Genomic DNA, 18,693 nt, shown 5'->3' on the forward strand with positions numbered 1-18,693 from the left:
GGGAAGAATGAAGGGGAGTAAGTTGGAGGGGGAGACGAACCATGAGAGACGATGGACCCTGAAAAACAAACTGAGGGTTCTAGAGGGGAGGGGGGTGGGGGGATGGGTTAACCCGGTGATGGGTATTCAAGAGGGCACGTTCTGCGTGGAGCACTGGGTGTTATGCACAAACAATGAATCATGGATCACTACATCAAAAACTAATGATGTAATGTATGGTGATTAACGTAACAATAAAAAATTTTTTAAAAAATCAAGTGCAGGGGCGCCTGGGTGGCTCAGTCAGTTAAGTGTCTGCCTTCAGCTCAGGTCATGATCCCAGGGGTCTAGGATCGAGTCCCACTTCAGGCTCCCTGCTCAGCGGGGAGTCTGCTTCTCCCCTGTCCCTCCCCCCCCCCCCTTTTTCTCTCTCTCTCTCTCTCTAATAAATAAAATCTTAAAAAAAAAAAAAAAAGCGGGGCACCTGGGTGGCTCAGTCTTTAAGTGTCTGCCTTTGGCTCAGGCCAGGATCCTCCCTCTCCCACTCCCCCTGCTTGTGTTCCCTCTCTTCTGTCTCTCTCGCTCTCTGTCAAATAAATAAAATCTTAAAAAAAAAAAAGTCAAGTTCAGATGCCCTTCTAAATCCTATTCTGTCTGACATCCAAACTTTGATGGCTTGAAAGGTGAATGTCAGAAACTTGAGGCTTTTGATGTCAGATTCTCACATGACCTTGCCTCTGAGATCATAAAAGCCTCGCCCCAGTTCCACGTAGTCCCACCTAAGTTCACCTGAAGCTGTGGCAGATAATCCCCTCTTGGAGACATCGTCCCTCCTCAAACACCTGCATCTCCCTTCACTGTTCACTGGCCTTCCCCACCACCTGGGAGCTTGCTGAACAACTCTTAGGCTCACTCTGAGAGTGTGAAGGAGTTTATGCCCACAGGGAACCCTCAAACAATACAGATCCCAGCCTCCTCGACTCAGTTATGGAGGTGAATTCCACCCCGCCTCTGATAAGGTGCCCGGTGGTCATGAGTCCCAGTTGCCCAGCCCTTTGGCTTTTCTCACTTTCCTGTTTCACTTCCCTGAGTTTCCTCACCTGAGCACCCTGAGATCACCTCCCAAATAAACTGCCTGCCCCCAAGTCCTCGTGTCTGGGTCTCCCTTGGTGGGAACACAAACTGACCAGGTGACCTACATCCAGCTTCCTGACCAAAAAGGAAAGGCAACCAAGCAGAGTAGAAGACGTTTGGTGAAGGCGGCAAGAGGAAAAGACTGGAAAAGCCTGAGGAGTTTCTTCCATACTGAGGCCATGAGGGGCTAGCCCATACTACATTCTTTCAAGAGAGGCACAGAAGACATAAGAATAAATCAGAAGGATATCTAACCCATTTTGGTCTAGGTGCCCAGGAAAAAAAATAATAAAGCAAGGCCCGAGATTACTGGGGAAGCTCTAGACTAAGGGAGACACTGAAAGGAGCCCAGGAGGAATAAGGCAAAACGGGCTGCAGGCTGATCATTAAAGTCCAAGGAGACTGTGTACTACTGTCCAGTGTGGTGCACAGTGTGCTCACTGCATCAGCCCAGGCTTACAAAACACCCCACCTCTCAGTAAATGCTGTTAAGTGGAAAAAAAACAGTGAAAAATAAATTTCTGGTTCTCTTTTCCTTCTCAAAGTCCCATGAAAAAGACAGTAAAAGAATTTAAAAGTATAAACCCACATGGACAAAAGGAATAGTACAGGGATTATCACTAGGTGGTTGAATATAACATGTTTTCAGAGAATCAGGTGCCTGGGTGGCTCAGTCGGTTAAGCCTCTGACTCTTGATTTTGGCTCAGGTCATGATCTCAGGGTCATGAGATCGAGCCCTGTGTCAGGCTCCATGCAGGGCATACAGCCTGCTTAAGATTCTCTCTCTCCCTCTCCCTCTGCCCATCGCGGGGTTTCTCTCTCTCTCTCTCCCTCTGTCTCTCAAAAAAATAAAAAAAAATAAATAAATAAAAATGACATGTCTTCAGAGAATAGAAAGCAGAGAAAGATGTGCTAACCCCAGGCAGAGAAAGCCACATCTAATAAGTAAGGGAAAAGCCAATTTTTTCTACAGAATCCCAAAGAGGTTTGGGCTTCCGAGGCACTGGGGAGTGCAGTGGGTAAGAGTAAATAAAGCTGCAAAGCCAAAAAGAAGCAATGGATGGGAAATTTCTATGTGGAACCACTGAAATCTCTAATCTCACTTCCCTATCCCTTTCATGCACAGAATGTCTGGATCCAGGCATTCCTTCCAAGAAAGAAGCTGGAGAGGCAGTATGATGTAATGGTTAAGAGCATGGACCCTAGAGCCACACTTCATGGGTTCAAAATTGTTTGCGTTCAAAAGATCAATGATTAGAGCACCTTGGGTGGCTCAGTCGGTTAAGCATCTGCCTTCGACTCAGGTCATGATCTCAGGGTCCTGGGATCAAGTCCTGCATCAGGCTCCCTGCTCAGCGGGGAGCCTGCTTCTCCCTCTCCCTCAGCTGCTCCTTCCCTTACTTGTGCTCTCTCTCTCTCTCTCTGTCAAATAAATACATAAAATCTTTAAAAGAAAAAAAAAAGAGCAAATAAAGAGTGAATGATTTTTCATGCTTGTTGACTATGACCCGAATGATGGCAATTGCTTCCTTCCCCCAGGCTCAACTCCCTACGTCTACTCACCACAGCTGCCAGAGTAAACTTTCTTAAACTCACATCTGAGCAGCCTGTTCTCCACTCAAACCCCTCAGGGATACCTGATCACCCTTCCCCAGGATGAAATGCAGACGCTTTGAAGATCGTTTGAGACCTACCTGCCTCTGGCCACTTTTCTCATCCATCACCCAAACCACCCACAGTGTTTAGAACATGACCAATAGTTTCAGGCCTCTAGGCCACAGCACATTCTGGCTCCTGCCTACAACTCCCTTCTTTACCTGAGCTGCCTGGCAAAGCCCCAGCCCATCCTGTCAGCTCCTGTTTCTCCTTCACTTCCCTCCAGCTTGCTGTGGGGCATCGGTCTCTACACATCTCCCCTGGATCATGAGAACCAGTTCTCCTCTGGTTCCCTGGGCCGAGCGAAATAGCAGGGAAAGCTGAGGGAGATTTTAGGGATTTGGTTGCAACAGAGGCCCCCTCAGACCTCCCATGCCATCCAACAGCCTCCCAGGAGCTCTGGGCTAAACCTTTTGCCAGGATCCCTGCCAGCTCAGAGCTGGCCTCCTACTTCTCAATGACCCACTCTCTGGCTTTATCCAGCACTCCCAACACCTCCTTCAAGGCTCACCCGCATCCTATGCATCCTACTTAAGACTCAACCTCCTGGCCCCAACCTGCCCACCTCATAGAGGTTATTTCCCCTCAAATGTTCGGGACCCCTAAGTGCTGACCTTGGCACTAGCATCTTTCTGGGATATGGCATCCTTCCTCCAGACTCATCCATTAAGCGCCCTGCCCAGGACAACCAGAAGCGACCTCCCAGAGTTCAAATCTCTCCATGTTACCAGCAACCCCTCAGAACCTAAGACTCAGGATTCTAGGCTATGGGAAAAAAACTGGCAAGAAGACCGCAAGAAGTGCTGATGTGCCTCCTCCAGTCAGCTGATTCGTTATTCACACACCGGTTGCTGATTTAGAGCACACATTGTATCCCGGAGGACATTCTACCAGCCCAGAAATGTGTCAGTGCCCAACCAGTGTACCTGAGTCTTCAAAAGACCAGGCAATCAAATCAACTGCTTCTGGTTGAGGGGGAACATAGCAAGACCAGTGACTTTAATGAACATGAGACAACTGGCATGCTTCATTTGTTGTAAAATGATGGTAAGCGAAGCATTTCCTAAGTCTAGAGATCATCTAAACTTTTACTGATCTGGTAGTCCCAGCAGTGGCCAGGGTAACAGGTGAGGCTGATACGATTCAAAGTGGTGCACAAGTGATGTTTTGTACCCACTCCTTTCTCTTTCTTCTCTCTGTCCCCACATCATCTCATAGATGTTCTTATATTAAAACACCATCTTTACGGCACTAACTCTCAATTTTATACCTCCACTCCAGATCGGAGTTCCAAACTCATAGCTAACTGCCTACTTGAAATCTCCTATTAGATGCACTCGAATATCTGTCCAAAGTCCAAAATGTAATTCCAAATTTCCCCCAAAATACCCTCTTTCCCCCTAACCATGGGAATTCTTCCCCATTGTAGTAAATGGTACCCCCAGAGCCCCTTTCCCTCACCATTCACAACAAATCCGCCAGATCGCCTATCAAATCTATCTCTAAAATATACCGTGTCTGTATTGTCTTCTCTCAGTAATACTCTACCACAGCCTTGGTGGAGAAAGCTCTCCCCAGATGAGGTTAAGGCAGTACCCAGCTGATAACCAGAGGCCAGCAGGGACCTCCCCAGGAGCCACTGCAGCGTGGATGTGGGAATGAAAGCCAAGCGGTAAAACGTGAGCTGTGGAAGTGGAGACCAAAAGAATAGCCTAGTCTTGCTGTGAAGGGGAACAGGGTCAGTGTAATTGCCCCTCACCCCCGGAGAGGGAATAAGAGAGTCAGGGTCAACCTTTGCTCCTAAGGTTGCTAAAACTATCCCCAGTCAGAGTTAGGTCTCCGCCTCATCGTCCCACATGTATGATGCCCTCAATCACACCATCTCCCCCAAACCTGACGCAGCCTTCCTCCCCAGGCTCAGTGTGAATCCTCCACCCAAGGACCAGAGAACAGGCAAAGAAGGGGATGTATAGGGAGTAGAGCTAAGCAAAGCAGGGGCACAGAGAAACTGTGAGCAGAGCAGTGGAGGGATGGGTTCTGAATTGGCAATTTCCATGCCTCTGTCTGGCTTCAGGGACGACAGTACCTGTCTGAGACCCACACAACCGAGGAATCTAGCCAGCACTCAGGCCCCATGTGCGGACTTGCACAGAGAATCAGAGGGGGCCTGGCTGAGCGTGCTGGAAATCTTCATCCACTCTTGGCTCAACTCAAAGGTCACCACATTCCATAAAGTGGAATAAAAGGCAGAGAGTCTCAAGCAGGGTGACTTCCCTTGCTTCCAGCCACCGCCACCATCAGGGACCTCAGAGGTGAAGGTACAAACCCTAACCCTGGCCCAGGCACTGTCACAGAAAAGTCTGTCATCAGTCTATGTCATGCAACTGAGGTGACCTGTGTGGTGGTGAACTTCAGGCGAGTACGAGAGGGTTCCATGAGGCAGTCATGTGACCAGTCATGTGGCAGGTGTGTGATGGATGTGCATGACGTGGGCAGCTGGGGACAAGCATGTGTACTGGGTGTGGGCTGATGGGACATACTTGAGCGGTTGGGCACAGACAGGTGAGTGTTTGGCAGGTACACAAACACCACCCTCCGAGGTGCCAAAGTGTGTCAGGGCCACAATCCCCCCAGCCCTGGGAGGCCCAGAGGGGCCTCATGTCATCAGGCAGCACCCCAGCTGTCCCGGAGAATGACCCTCCTGTCGCTGAGAATCCTCCAGCTGTCACTGCCCCCTCAGCTTCGGGAGGGCAGCCCAGTAGTGCTCTCCGGGACAGAGAAGGAAGGCAGACGAAAGGAGAAGAGCAAAGATCCAGCTCCCCGGGCCTGTGCTCATGGGCCTGGGCCACCCTGCAGTCCTCCCTGATCCCACGCTTATCTGCTGCAGTCTTCCTTGTGTTTCTGTCACAAAGATGAAATCTTCCCTCAGCTCTGCCCTCAGACCTTGGCCTCTCATTCCTGCGGTCTGTTTGCAGTGCATTTCCCCCTTGGCAAGTCACTCAGACCATGTCCTATCAGGAAGAGTCCCCTACCCCGATCCTGCAGCCCCCACACCATTCAGCCCCACACCAGACCTCTCCCTCAGACACTCACAGAGTCAGCCAGACATCTCATCACAAACCCACAATTATAGTCAGGAAATCCACAGCCAAAACCAGACTGACAGTGAAGACTGGACTTGACCTTTCTCTGCAGCCTTTCCATCATAGCCAGCAGAAGAGCAAACACACCTCCCCTATTGACTGTCACCATTCTGGAATTTGGACCAATGACACAGAGCCAGAAAAAGAAGTGAGGCATATTAAGATCCTAATCCATAAAGCATCACTGCTATATAACAGCTTTTATAAATGGAAAAAAAAAGTAATTATGCCCAAAGTAATCTAGAATTTGAAACCATTTCAAGTCAAAATTCTACCACATATTTATTCTCTTTTGTTATGTGATGAACTGATTCTGAAAGTTCTTTGAGAATAAACGTTTCAGAACATTCAAACCCTACACCAAAGAACTGAAGAAAGTGGCATAAATAGGAAAATCACAGGAAAGAGAGGCACACGGCCATCACATAGAAAAGATGTTCATCCTCATAAATTACCAAAAAATGCAAAATAAAGGGCACCTGGGTGGTTCAGTCGGTTAAGTGTCTGACTTCAGCCCAGGTCATGATCTCAGGGTCCTGGGATGGAGCCCCACATTGGGCTCCCCGCTCAGTGGGGAGTCTGCTTCTCCCTCTCTCTCTCTGCCCCTCCCCCTGCTCATGTTCTCTCCCTCTCTCTCTCTCTCTCACATAAACTCTTTAAAAAATGCAAAATAAGACATTTTCATCAAAATAGAACAGACTTTTTTTTTTTTTAACTGGCAATTCCCAGGGCTGCCTTCATAGTGCTTTGCAGAAAGACAATTTTAAAGGGAAGCGATATTTACTTGTTTTCCAGTGGATGGTGAGATTCTCACATGGAAAGTGTTTGGAAACCACTACAGAGTGTTGGCTTGGCTGGAAGCATCTCCTGGAGCAGTTAATACTCCTTATCCAGTTCAGACCTTCAAGACCCCTGGGAACTGCAGGTCCTGGAATGCACGTTGAAGGGGGCAATCACAAAGTGAAGGCAGATATCTGCTTACTGCTTCACAGGCCAAGCCCCCTTATCTCTCCAAGATGCCAGTCAACACCTCCTCAGAGCTAGCTATCCTGGCCTTCACTGCCAGGGTCCTGGCCGCACTGAGCTAACAGGAAGGCAGCCCAAAGTAGAAACATGTCCAAGCAAAAGAACACATGGCACCATGTCAACACACCACTAGTAATAAAACCACTTACAGATGGTGGGCATCTCCACTTATGTCCTCTCCTACCAGTGACCAAACCCAATGGGGGATAAAAAAAATATTAAAACTGATCACCTCACATACCAAAGAGAATTAGAAGGGGCTCATTAGAGGATTTGAGATTTCAACAAAATGATGGAGAAGGAGACTAGTGGGAGAAGACTGAAGGGGGTGCTTAGCAGGACTTAAAGATAAAGTGCTCCAAAAAGGGGTAAGCACAGGGACACAGCTGACTGCTCCCACAGACTGTCATAGGGGCTGGCTGGGTGTGTCATAAATGGGGGAGTAAGTCCCCCCCCATCAGGTGTTTAAGGATCAGTTCAACATGACTGTGGAAATTATACTCAAAGAGACATATGTAATTAAAAGATTTATTATACTCACAGGAAACCAAATGGGAGAAGCATCAAGGGAACAGGCTCCACCAAGCAAGTGAAGAGTCAAGAGACACTGAGAACGCATAGGCAAGAGCCTTTGAATGGCTTTGAATGATTTCAAACTACACTACAAATTACAGGAATCAAAACTATGTGGTACTGGAACAAAAGCAGAATACAGGGCTCAGCAATAAACCCATGTTTAAACGGTCAATTAACCCACAGAGAGGAGGCAAGAACATACGGTGTGGAAAAGACAGTTTCTTCAACAAATGGTGTTGGGAAAACTGGACAGCTACATGTAACAGAATGAAACCAGACCACGTTCTTACACCATATACAAAAATAAACTAAAAATGGATTAAAGACTTAAATGTAAGACCTGAAGCCATAAAATTCCTAGAAGAAATAATAGGCAGTAAGCTTTTTGACATCAGTCTTAGTAATATTTTGGGGGGGATTTGTCTCCTCAGGTAAGAACAACAAAAGCAAAAATAAATAGGACTGAAATTAAAAAGTTTTTGCACAGTGAAGGACACCACCACCAACAACAAAAAGGCAACCTAGTGAATGGGAAAAGATATTTGCAAATGGTATATCCAATAGTGGATTAACGTCTAAAATACATAAAGAACTCATACAACTCAAGGGGGCAGCTAAGACGGCGGCATAGTTGGAGGATCCTAGGCTTGCCTTGTCCCTCAAACACAGCTAGATAACTATCAAATCATTCTGAATACTCAAGAAATCAACCTGAGAACTGACAGAACAAACTACACAACTAGAGGGAGAGAAGAGGCCACTTCAAGGAGGTAGGAAGTGCAGAGACGTGGTTTGGGGGAGAAATGGATCGTGGGTGCTGTGGAGGGGAGGGAGCCCTGGTTGCAGAGAAAGGCATAAGAGAGAAGACCACGCAAGGATATGCACAAGGAGAACACTTCCCCAAAGCCATTGGCTCTGAAAAGGAGAGAGACTGAATTTCGTCAGTTTTTGCAACCAGTGGGGCTCAAAGACTAGAGTTTCAGGGGTCCCTGGGCTTGGCTGTGATAGGCCACTGAGGATGCTGCCCCACGCCTCAGCAGAGGCAAGCAAAACCCTGGGGCAGAAGGCACGAATTAAGGATTACCTAAGGGGCATGGGAAGAAACTGTACTTTTTGGAGAACATCTGTGAGAGGTGGCATTGCCTCTCCGGTGACAAAAGAACCAGCAGGTGCCATTTCCCTCCCCTGCCCCTCAGCATCGGTGCAGACATACCTGCTGATGGCAACTAACCAGGACACTGGTGGTTTAGCCTGCTTGCTAAATCCCACATCCCTGCATCTGGCATGCCTGCCCTTCTGGGTCAAACCTGCATCAGTCCTGGAGCATAAAGTCCCTTTCCCAGAAGACCAGTGCAGGTCCCAGCCACCCCAGGTGCCTGAAGTTTAGAACTTTAAAAGGCAGCAGGCCTGGCTAGCGTAGAGCCCAGGGCGTGCTGCGCTGCTCCAGGCAGGCAGGCAACCCAGAGACGGACTGGATTCAGTGATCTGAAAATGCCCGTGACGCACAAGGGGATATTACTTGCTCCTCTGAAAGCGCTTCCCCGAGAGCAGCAAGCACAGACTCCTCTCTCCAGGGACAAAGGAGCAGGCTGGTACCATTTACCTCCTCCACCGCTTAGTGTAAGCCAACATCAGTAAACAGCACTGGCTGCCTACCCTGCTTATACCAAGCCCTGCACCCTGCGTTAGGCCCCTCCCCTGGCAGACAAGCACGAGCTTCCACACGCACCATGTCTACGGACCACAGAGTTCTGCAAAGCTTCAGTTGTGGTGGAAATAGCATCAGGTCTCTTTTAGCAAGCTGCCAAGGTCCAAGCACTCCCCACTAGAGGCAAGAAGAAACTCTGTAGGGAACCGACCTGAGGGAAAGAGCAGCTGTAACAGCTGCTGGGGGCTTGCAGCACATACCAGAGACCCTTCCTGCAGCGCCAGGCACTCGACAGTATACAACCTCTTCTTTGTAAAGCCATCACTCTCAGGAGCAGAAACATAACAGGCGTTTCTAACACAGAGAACAAAACAGAGACCTAGACAAAATGCCAAGATGGAGGAATTCATCCCAAAACAGAGAACGAGAAAAGGTCACGGCCAGGATCTAATTGAAACAGATATAAGTAATATGTCTGATCCAATCATAAGCAACAATCATAAGGATCCTAGCTGGGCTTGAGAAAAGCATAGAAGACATCAGGGACACCCTTACCACAGAGATAAAAAAGCTGAAAACCAATCAGGCTGAAATGAAAAATATAATAACCGAGATCCCACTGACTGGATGTAATGATCACAAGAATGGAAGAATCAGAGGGATGAATAAGTGATATAGAAGATAGAATTAGGGAAAATAATGAAGCTGCACAATAGAAAGAAAAATCTTGGATCACAAAAGTAGACTTAGGGAACTCAGTAACTCCATCAAATGTAATAACATTTGTATAATAAGAGTCCCAGAAGAAGAGAGAGATAAAGGGGCAGAAGGTTTATTTGAGGAAATTATAGCTGGGGGCACCTGGGTGGCTCAGTTGTTAAGCATCTGCCTTCAGCTCAGGTCATGATCCCAGGGTCCTGGGATCGAGCCCTGCATCGGGCTCCCTGCTCAGCAGGAAGCCTGCTTGTGTTCCCTCTCTCGCTGTGTCTCACTCTGTCAAATAAATAAATAAAATCTTTAAAATATATATATATATATAATATAAACTCATGAAAATAGTTGCATATAAAAATAAAATTATAGCTGAAAACTTCCCTAATCTGGGGAAGAAAACAGACATCCAAATCCAGGAGGCGCAGGGAACGCCCATCAAAATCAACAAAAGCTGGCCAACACCAAAACATATTGTAGTGAAATTTGCAAAAAGAAGAGATAAAGAAAAAAATCCTAAAAGCAGCAAGACAAAAGAAGTCCTTAACTTACAAGAGAAGACCAATAAGGTTAACAGCACATCTCTCCACAGAAACGTGGCAAACCAGAAGAGAATTGCATCTTATACTCAAAGTGCTGAAAGGGAAAAATCTGCAGCCAAGAATACTCTATCCAGCAAGACTGTCATTCAGAATAGGAGAGATAAAGAGTTTCCCAGACAAATAAAAACTAAAGGAGTTCATAAGCACCAAACCAGCCCTGCAAGAAATATTAAAGGGGACTCTTGGAGTGGAAAAGAAAGACCAAAAGTGACAAGGATAGAAAGGACCAGAGAAAATCTCCAGGAACAACAAAACAAGTAATAAAATGGTACTAAATACATATCTCTCCATAATCACTCTAAATGTAAATGGACTAAATGCTCAAATCAAAAGACACAGGGTGTCAGAATAGGTAAAAAAAAAAACAAGACCCCTCTAAATGCTGCTTTCGAGAGACTCATTTGAGACCTAAAGACACCTGCAGATTGAAAGTGAGGGGATGGGGCATCTGGGTGGCTCAGTCAGTTAAGCATCTGCCTTCAGCTCAGGTCATGATCTCTGGGTCCTGGGATCGAGCCCCATGTCGGGCTCCCTGCTCAGTGGGGAGTCTGCTTCTCTTCCTCTCTCTGCCCCTTCCCACTGCTCATTCTCTCTCTCTCTCTCTCTCAAATAAATAAATAAAATATAAAAAAAAAAAAGAGGGGCGCCTGGGTGGCTCAGTCGGTTAAGCGACTGCTTTCGGCTCAGGTCATGATCCTGGAGTCCCAGGATCGAGTCCCGCATTGGGCTCCCTGCTCAGCGGGGAGTCTGCTTCTCCCTCTGACCCTTCCCCCTCTCATGTGCTTGCTCTCTCTCTCTCTCTCTCTTTCTCGCTCTCTCAAATAAATAAATAAAATCTTTAAAAAAAAAAAAGAAAGAAAGAAAGTGAGGGGATGGAGAACCATTTACCATGTCAATGGATGTCAAAAGAAAGCCAGAGTAGCCACACTTAGACAAACTAGACTTTTTTTTTAAAGATTTTATCTATTTATTTGATAGAGAGAGACACAGCGAGAGAGGGAACACAAGCAGGGGGAGTGGGAGAGGGAGAAGCAGGTTTCCCCACCTCCCAAGCAGGGAGCCCAATGTGGGGCTCAATCCCAGGACCCTGGGATCATGACCTGAGCCGAAGGCAGTCACTTAACAACTGAGCCACCCAGGCACCCCCAGACAAACTAGGTTTTAAACCAAAGACTGGGTTTAAAAAAAAATACATGGAAACAAATGAAAATAAAAACATGCCAGTCCAAAACCTCTGGGATGCAGCAAAAGCAGTCCTAAGAGGGAAGTACACAGCAATACAGGCCTACCTCAAGAAGCAACAAAAATCTCAAATAAACAACCTAACCTTACATCTAAAGGAGCTAGAAAAAGAACAACAAATGAAGCCTAAAGCCGGCAGAAGAAGGGAAATAAGAAAGATTAGAATAGAAATAAGTGATATAGAAACAAACAAACAAAACCCAGTAGAACAATGAAACCAGGAGCTGGTTCTATGAAAAAAAATAATAAAATTGACAAACCCCTAGCCAGACTTACCAAAAGGAAAAGAGAAAGGATCCACATGGATAAAAACCACAAATGAGAGAGAATAACAACCAATACCCCAAATATACAAACAATTATAAGAGGATAAAATGAAAAGTTATATGCCAACAAGTTGGACAATATAGAAGAAATGGATATATTCCTATAAACATATGAACTACCAAAACTGAAACAGGAAGAAATAGAAAACTTCAGCGGACTGATAACTAGCAAAGAAATTGAATCAGTAATCAAAAATCTCCCAACAAACAAAAGTCCAGGGCTAGATGGCTTAGCAGGGGAATTCTACTAATCATGTAAAGAGTTAATACCTGTGGCACCTGAGTGGCTCAGTTGGTTAAGCATCTAATTCTTGGTCTCAGCTCAGGTCTTGATCTCAGGTCATCAGTTCAAGTCCCGCATTGAGCCTACTTAAAAATAAGTAAGTAAATCAATCAATAAATAAGAGTTAATACCCATTCCTCTCAAACTATTCCAAAAATAGAAATGGAAGGAAAACTTCCAAATTCATTCTATGAGACCAGCATTACTCTGATTTCAAAACCAGACAAAGGCTCCACTAAAAAAGAGAACTACAGGCCAAAATCCCTGATGAACATGGACGCAAAAATTCTCAACAAAATACTAGCAAACCAAATCCAACAATACTTAAAAGAATCATTCACCATGATCAAGTGGGATTTATTCCTGGGTCACAAGGGTGGTTCAATATTCACAAAATCAATCAACATGATACACCACATTAATAAAAGAAAGGATAAGAACCACAAGATCCTCTCAATAGATGCAGAAAAAGCATTTGACAAAGTACAGCATCCATTCTTGGTAAAAACCCTCAACAAAGTCTGGTACTGGTACAAAAACAGACACATAGATCAATGGAACAGAACAGAAAACTCAGAAATGGACCCACAACTATATGGTCAACTAATCTTTGACAACGCAGGAAAGAATATCCAATGGGAAAAAGAGTCTCTTCAACAAATGGTGTTGGGAAAACTGGATGGCAACATGCAAAAGAATGAAACCAGACCACTTTCTTACACCATACACAAAAATAAATTCAAAATGGATTAAAGACCTAAATGTGAGACTTGAAACCATCAAAATCTTAGAGGAGAACACAGGCAGCAACCTCTCTGATATCAGCCATAGCAATTTCTTACTAGATATGTCCCCTGAGGCAAGGGAAACAAAAGCAAAAATATACTATTGGACTTCAAGGTAAAAAGCTTCTGCACAGGGGCACCTGGGTGACTCAGGTGGTTAAGCGTGTGCCTTCGGCTCAGGTCATGATCTCCGGGTCCTGGGCTTGATTCCCACATCAGGCTCCCGGGTCAGCGGGGAGTCTGCTTCTCCCTCTCCCTCTGCCTCTCCCCCTGCTTGTGCTCTCTCTCTTAAATGAATGAATAAAATCTTAAAAAAAAAAAAAAGCTTCTGCACAGCAAAGGAAACAATCAACAAAACTAAAAGGCAACTGACAGAATGGGAGAAGATATTTACAAAAGACATAACTGTTTAGTATCCAAAATCTGTAAAGAACTTTTAAAACTTGGGGTGCCTGGGTGGCTCAGTTGTTAAGCATCTGCCTTTGGCTCAGGTCATGATCCCAGATTCCTGGGATTGAGCCCCACTTCGGAATCCCTGCTCAATGAGGAGCCTGCTTCTCCCTTTCCTGCTCCCCCTGCTTGTGTTCCCTCTCTGTTTCTCTCTCTGTCAAATAAAGTCTTAAAAAAAAAAAACATAAAACTCAACACCCAAAAAATAAATAATCCAGTTGAAAAATGGGCAAAAGATATGAATAGATATCTTTCTAAAGAAGACGTACAGATGGCTAACAGACATGAAAAGATGCTCAACATCATTGATCATCAGGGAAATACAAATCAAAACCACAATGAGATATCATGTCACACCTGTCAGAATGGCTAATATTAACAACACAGGAAAAACAGATGTTGGCGGGGATGCAGGGAAAGGGGAGCCCTCTCACACTGTTGGTGGGAATGCAAACTGGTGCAGCCACTCTGGAAAACAGTATGAAGGTTCCTTAAAAAGTTAAAAATAGAGATACCCTACATTCCAGCAATTGCACTATTAGGTATTTACACAAAGGATATAGAAATACTGATTCAAAGTGATACATGCATCCCAATGTTTAAAGCAGCAATGTCCACAATAGCCAAATATGGAAAGAGCCCAAATGTCCATCAACTGATGAATGGATAAAGAAGATGTGGTGTATACAATGGAATATTACTCAGTCATCATTTTTTATGAGGATCAGTGTGCAATGACATGGATGTGCACTGATGTGCACTGATGTGCAATGACATGGATGGAGCTAGAGAGTATTATGCTGAGCAAAATAAGTCAATCAGAGAAATACAAATACTCTGTAGCTCCAAGCATAACTTCACTCATATGTGGAATTTAAGAAACAAAACATATGACCATAGGGAGAAAAAATAGAAGAGAGAGGCAAACGAGAAAACAGACTCTTAATTATAGAGAACAAACAGGGTCGCTGGAGGGGAGGGGAGCGGGGGGATGGGCTAAATGGGTGATGGGTATTAAGGAGGACACTTGTGATAAGCACTGAGTATTGTAAGCGATGAATCATTAAATTTACACCTGAAACTAATATTGCATGGTCTGTTAACTAACTGGAATTTAAATAAAAACTTGACAAAGAAAAGAAAAAAGGAACTCATACAACTCAATATCAAAAAGTCCATATCTAATAATGGTCAGAGGACCTGAACACACATATTTCCAAAGAAGACATAAAGATGGCCAATAGGCCCAAGAAGAGATGCTCAACATCACTAGGCATCAGGAAAATGCAAATCAAAACCACAATGAGAGATCACCTCATCCCTATCAGAACACCCAGTATCAAAAAGACAAGAAATAGCAACTGTTGGCAAGGATGTGGAGAAAAGGGAGCCCTCGTGCACTGTTGGTAGGATGTAAATTGATGCAGCCACTATGGAAAACAGTATGGGTTCCTCAAAAATTAAAAACAGAACTACCATACAATCTAACAATTCCTCTTGTAGGTGTTTATCCAAAGAAAACAAAAAACACTAATCCAAAAAAAACATATGCGCCTCTATGTTTATTGCAGCATTATTTATAATAGCCAAGTTACGGTACCAACTTAAATGTCCATCAATAAACGAATGGATAAAGAAGATGTGGTGTGGGGACGCCTGGGTGGCTCAGTTGTTAAGTGTCTGCCTTCGCGTCAGGTCATGATCCCAGGGTCCTGGGATCGAGCCCTGCATCAGGCTCCGTGCTCCACAGGAAGCCTGCTTCTCCCTCTCCCACTCCCCCTGCTTGTGTTCCCTCTCTCGCTGTCTCTCTCTCTGTCAAAAAATAAATAAAAAATCTTAAAAAAAAAAGATGTGTGTGTGTGTGTGTGTGTGTATACATAGAATATACAATATAATATTACTCATCCATAAAAAAATGAAATCTTGCCATTTGTGATAACACAGATAGACCTAGAGGGTATTATGTTAAGTAAAATAAGTCAGAAAGAGAAAGACACTGTATGATTTCACTTATATATGGAATCTAAAAAACAAAACAAAAACAAAACAGAAACAGAACCAGACTTACGGATGCAGAGAAGAAACTGATGGTTACCAGAGGGAAGGGTTTTGGGAGGATGGATGAAAGAGGTGAAGGGGGTTAAGAGGTACAATCTTCCAGTTATAAAATAAAACATGGGGATATAATGTACAGCAATAGGGAATATAGTCAATAATATTATAACAACTTTGTATGGTGATAGAGTAACTTGACTTATTGTGGTGGCCATTTTGTAATGTAAATCCCTATCAAATCACTATATTGTACACCTGTAACTAATACAATATTGTATGTCAATTATTCTTCAATTTAAAAAAATACAGGGGAATAAAAGAATAGATTTTCATGTGTGACCAAAATTAAGTTATCAGTTTAAAATAGACTCTTATGGCATTAAGAAGTTTTATGTAAGCCTCATGGGGACCACAAAGCAAAAACGTACAGTAGTTACACAAATGAAAAAGAGAAAGGGAATGAATCATACCACTGTGGAAAATCATCAATTCACACAGGAAGACAGCAAAAGAGGAAGAAAGGAAAGGAACAAAGAACTACAAAATAGACAAAAACAACTAATGAGGGGCACCTGGGTGACTCAGTTGGTTAAGCGTCCGTCTGACTCTTGGTTTCAGCACAGGTCATGGTCTCATGGGTCCTGAGATCAAGCCCTGCGACAGGCTCCACACTCAGCCGGGAATCGGCCTGAGATTCTCTCCCTCTGCCCCTCCCACTGCACACACGCGTGCTCTCTCTCTCTCTCTCTCTAAAATAAATCTTAAAAAAAAAAACACACAATAAGATGGCATTAGCAAGTCCTTACTCATAATTACTACAAATGTAAGTAAATTAAATTCTCCAATCAAAAGGCATAAAGTGGCTGAATGGATTTTTTTTTTTTTTAAAAGATACAACTAGAGGGGGCTCCTGCGTGGCTCAGTCGTTAAGCATCTGCCTTCGGCTCAGGTCATGATCCACGGGTCCTGGGATCGAGCCCCACATCGGGCTCCCTGCTCAGGGGGAAGTCTGCTTCTCCCTCTCCCGCTCCCCTTGCTTGTGTTCCCTCTCTCGCTGTGTCTCTCTCTGTCAAATAGATAAATAAAACCTTTAAAAAAAAATCTTAAGATATAAAGGAAAAATAAGCCATATTGTTTAAAAAAAAAAAAAAGAAAGAAAGATACAACTAGAGGAGCGCCTGGGTGGCTTAGTCGGTTAATCATCTGCCTTTGTCTGGGGTCATGATCTTGGAGTCCTGGGATCTGAGCTTCCTGCTCCGTGGGGATTCTCCTTCTTCCTCTTCCTCTGCCCCTCCCCATGCTTGTGCTCACTCTCTCTCTGACAAATAGATAAAATATTTTTTTAAAAAAAGATACAACTAGATACTGCCTACAAGAGATTCAGATCAGCTTTAAGGATCAAAGTGATGGAATGGAAGAAGATATTCCAAGCAAGTAGAAACCAAAAGAAAGTAGAGGTAGCTACACTTAATACAGGTAAAAGACCTTTAGTTAAGAACTATCACAAGAGGAGCGCCTGGTGGCTCAGTTGGTTAAGCATCTGACTTCAGCTCAGGTCATGACCCCAGGGTCCTGGGATCAAGTCCCACATCAGGCTCCTGGCTCAGCAGGGAGCCTGCTTCTCCCTCTGCCTGCCACTCCCCCTGCTTGTGTTCTCTCTCTCTCTGATAAATAAAATCATTTTTTAAAAAATTGTCACAAGAGACAAAGAAGGTCATTATATAATGATAAAAGCATCAATTTCATCAGGAAGATTTAACAGTTGTAAATATATATTCACCCAACATCAGAGCATCTAAATATATTAAGCAGATACTAACAACTCTGAAGAGAGAAATAAGCAACAATACCATAATAGTAGGGAACTTCAATACCCATTACTTTCAACAATGGGTAGATCATCTAGGCAGAAAATCAATAAAGAAACATTGGACTTGAACCATACTTTAGACCAAATGGACCTACCAGGAAATAAAGGGCATTCCATCCAACCAGAAGAATACACATTCTTCCCAAGCACACACAGAACATTCTCCAGGATAGACCATATATTAGGTCACACAACAAATCTTAGCGAATTTAAGAAAATTGAATCATACCAAGTATCTTTTCTAACCACAACTGAATGAAACTAGAAATTGGTAACAGGAGGAAAGTTGGAAATTCGTGCAAATTACACAACCATCTCTGAACAACCAAAGGGCCAAGGATGAAATAAAAACAGAAGTAAAAAATATCTTGAAACAAATGAAAATAGAAACCCAACACACCAAAACTTGTGGGATGCAGCAAAAGCAGTTCTAAGTGTGAAGTTTATAGCAATAAACACCTACATTAAGGAAAAAGAAAGATCTTGGGGCTCCTGGATAACTCAGTCGGTTAAGCATCTGCCTTTGGCTCAGGTCATGATCCCGGGGTTCTGGGATCGAGCCCCAAATTGCGGGAGGGGGGTCCCTGCTAAGCAGGGAGTCTGCTTCTCCCTCTCTCTCTCTGCCCCTCCACTCCTGCTCGTCGTGCTCTCTCTCGCTTGCTCTCTCTAGAGATTGACAGCATGACTGGGAGGAGGGGCAGAGGGAGAAGCAGACTACCTGCAGGACAGGGAGCCCAGCACGGGACTCAATCCCAGGACCCTAGGATCATGACCTAAGCCAAAGACAGACACTTAACCAACTGAGCCATCCAGGCACCCTAAATAAATAAAATCTTAAAAAAAAAAAAATCTCAAACAATCTAACTTAACACCTAAAGGAACTAGAAAAAGAACTAAGTCCAAAGTTAGCAGGAAAAGGAAGGAAATAAAGATCAGAGCAGAAAGAAATGAAATGGAAACCACAATCAATGAAATTAAGAGCTGGATTTTTGAAACAATAAACAAAACCGACAAATCTTTTGTTAGAGCAGGACCAGGTCCCCTATGTTGAACTAGCGCACAGACCAGGTTGAAGCTGAGCCCAGCTGATCAGGATGATCATAGAAAGGCCGCTGGCCATCTCTGTCAACATGCTGGGAGTGTGGCTCTTCCTGCTTATCATTCTTTTTTTTTAATTTTTTATTGTTATGTTAATCACCATACATT

The 18,693-nt window shown here is 44.4% G+C and overlaps 1 protein-coding gene across 1 annotated transcript in view; it reads right to left on the reverse strand.

Annotated features, from left to right (window-relative positions):
* Positions 1–17,267, reverse strand: part of LOC112810669 (major allergen I polypeptide chain 2-like) — a 26,029-nt gene extending 8,762 nt beyond the window's left edge. Inside the window, exon 1 of the mRNA XM_025854402.2 lies at positions 16,190–17,267. The gene's annotated coding sequence lies outside the window, so the exon portion shown is untranslated. The remainder of the gene's footprint in view (positions 1–16,189) is intronic.
* Positions 17,268–18,693: the final 1,426 nt, after the last annotated feature.

This window comes from Callorhinus ursinus, unplaced genomic scaffold (genome assembly GCF_003265705.2).
Source record: "Callorhinus ursinus isolate GAN/ISIS: 27379988/994484 unplaced genomic scaffold, GSC_fseal_2.0 scaffold61, whole genome shotgun sequence".
NCBI lineage: Eukaryota > Metazoa > Chordata > Mammalia > Carnivora > Otariidae > Callorhinus > Callorhinus ursinus.